A 3,191-nucleotide genomic window follows, 5' to 3' on the forward strand; every position below is an offset into this window, starting at 1 on the left:
CTGAGTCCAGACACTGTTTGGGCTGGGTGGTGCTGTAAGTGGTTGGCAAACGTAGAGGTTCACATTACAGCACGCAGTCTGTGTAGGGACATCTGCGTGCTGCCTCATTGCTCCCAGGGCATGCTCGGTGTGCTTTATATTCTGCTGGGAAATGGTGATTTTACAGCATCATGGAAGTGTAGTCTGTGCCCCACTTTTTAAATTTTTTATTTTATTTTTTTACTTACTCATTTTACATCCCTCTGACTGACCCCCTTCCCCACCATCCTCTCTCACAATCCTTGTCCCATCCCCCACTTCTTTTCTCCTCTGAGCAGGTGGGGCCCCCCTGGGTATCTCCCTTCCCTGGCACTTCAAGTCTCTGCAAGGCTCTTCCTCTCCCACTGAGGCTAAACAAGGCAGCCCAGTTAGAAGAATGTACCCCACATACAGGCAGCAGCCTGTAGGATAGCCCCTGTTCCAGTTGTTTGGGACCCACATGAAGACCAAGCTGCACATCTGCTACATATGTGTAGGAAGGCCACACATTAGTCAAATCTTTTTTTTCCCCCTGAATGTGTCATTCCAGGTATGAGGTCTTCAAATTTTGGGTGTTTTCTTATTTTGACAAAGTTCCTGATTCAGAATTGGAGAGTCTAAATGTCTGGCAAGTGTCCGAAAGTCTGACTCGTATTAAAGACAATCTTAAATCAGGGTATTATCAGATCTTAGCTCTGAGATAAACCAGGTTGCACCCTATAGAAGGTACTAAGACCGCTAGAAAGGACTTGAGTAGATTATGTTGAATATATAAAATCTCCTTCCACACAGTTACATACCCTAGTGTCACCCATTCACACTGTTTTGTGTGGGCATTCACACAACATATCTTCATTCTAAGTAATTTAGGGACTAGGTGGAGAGGGTTATTTCTATATCTTTCTCACACTTTATTTATTTATTTATTTATTTATTTATTTATTTATTTATTTATTTATTTATTTAATGGAGATCTATGTGTGTGGGTATATGGGCAGAGGTCAGTGGTCCCCTGGGAATGAGAGACTTGTGACTTGTGTAATAAGAGAATCTGGAAGAAGAGCATCAAGTGATCTTTCTAGGTTTTGAGATCTGCTTCTGGGCAAAAGGATGAGGGAAAGTGAGCACTGCCATTGCTGTTTCCTCAAAGCCCAGGGAGCTCGTTTTGGAGGGTGTGTCCTGAGTCCTGGGCAGGGAAGCTGCTGTGTGGGTTGCGACACTCTGGAACCCTTTTCGTCATCTTTGCTCTATGGATGGTAACTCTGACCCCAGCACTCTCTGTTCTTTTGGGACCAGCATTTTACTGAGAAGAGGTGGCAGGAGACAGCCACTTGTATTAGACAGTGGGGATTGCGAACTCCTAGATGCTCCAGCTGAATACAGTAGGTTCTCTTGGCCCCAGGGCCTGCACCCTACCATCTACTATAGTATATGCCCCACAAGCCCCTGTGTTAGAGGTCAGGGCCCAGCCTGTTGGACTCCTGGGAGGTGGTGAAGCCTTTAAGGTGGGCCTTGTAGAAACTCCTTGGGTTACTGAAGATGTGCTGAAGAGGACTGGGGGACCCCAAACATCTTCCCTCTCTGCTCTCTCTACACCACTGTGTTCGTGTCATATCATGCTGCCCCACCACAGGCCCAAATCCTCCACTCTATCAGCTATGGATAGTAATGTCCATAACTCAGACTATGTGAGACCTTTTCCCTTTGTATCTCAGGTAATTGTTACAGAAAGCTGACTCATACCCCACCCAAAACATTTTGTAAACTCTCTGTACACACCCAAAATTCCATTCACATGATGGAACTCCATTCCAAACTGAAAAAATCACATATTGACCAATTATGAAATGAAGAGAAAAAAGTCACATGGAAGAAAATCACCATTTTTCTTGTGCAAGTGCTTATGTGTAACTGTAGAAGGTCTTTTTTATAATCATCCTGTCTGTGAGAGTTATGGAGGTAAGCTGACCCAGGACAGTCACATCAGTGTACCAGGTACCTAAGGCAACATGACAAGAGAGCCTCTCCTGCCATGGACTTACATTCTGCAACAGTGACAACTCTTGGCGAAAGTCTCAAAGCAGAGAAAGAGCATACTATTTCTCCAGCCACCTGGAAAATTCAAAACATAAAGCTATGCTTATAGGTAACATGGAGGAAGATTCAAGGCTCAAAGTATAAAAATGGCATTCACTTAGATACACGACTGTGTGTGAATGACACGTGAATGTGATAGATGAATTGGATCATTTGAATGTCAAGGATGTGGACAGATGTTATATGAGATTTTCCTGAGGAGATACAGCACACATGTCTACTCACCCCAGAAAGGTAATCCATGATAGACCAAAGTCACAATTCCACAATGTCCAATGAAGTAACAATGGAGTTATTAACAAGAGTACAGATGTGGGTTACTTAAAGGAACAATGTCTTAGTTAAGATGTCTACTGTTATGATGAAATACCATGATCAAAGTGGCTTGGGGAGAAAAGGACTTATCTGGCTTACATTTCACAATGCGGTTCATCATTGAAGGAAAACAGGACAGGAACTCAAACAGGGCAGAAACCTGGAGGCAGGGGCTGATGCAGAGGCCATGGGAGAACTGCTGCTTACCAGCTTGCTCTCCATGGCTTGCTTAGTCTGCTTTCTTCTAGAACCCAGGACTACTAGCCCAGGGGTGGCCCCACCCACAGTGGGTTGGACCATTCCCCATCAATCACTAATTAAGAAAATGCCCTACAGCAGGATCTTGTGGAGGCATTTTCTCAATTGAGGTTTCCTCCTTCCAGATTGCTTTAGCTTGTGTCAAGTTGACATGAAACAAGCCAGCACAAGTAGGGATGACTCAGAAGTAGTCATGTCACCAAAAGTCCCACCCCAACACAGATGACAGCTCATGAATGCCTGGAGCTCTCTGCACAGCTTACAGTCTGAGAACCTCTCACTGCAGCTTGGCTGGTCAGCGTCCTTCTTCCCCCAGCAATTATTTATCCCTTGTATAAAGCCAGGGACAGGCATTCCAGAATCTTCCACATTTCTATTCCCCTTTTGTTTACCTCAGAGTCTCATGAGCCTTCCCCTCCCTCCTGGAGGGAATGTTTCAATTTGGAAGAAACTACTGTATAACAAACAAAGAATCAGCTGTCATTTGAGAATGTCTACACATT

This window comes from Mus caroli, unplaced genomic scaffold (genome assembly GCF_978045245.1).
Source record: "Mus caroli unplaced genomic scaffold, Mus_caroli_1 scaffold_2, whole genome shotgun sequence".
Lineage (NCBI taxonomy): Eukaryota > Metazoa > Chordata > Mammalia > Rodentia > Muridae > Mus > Mus caroli.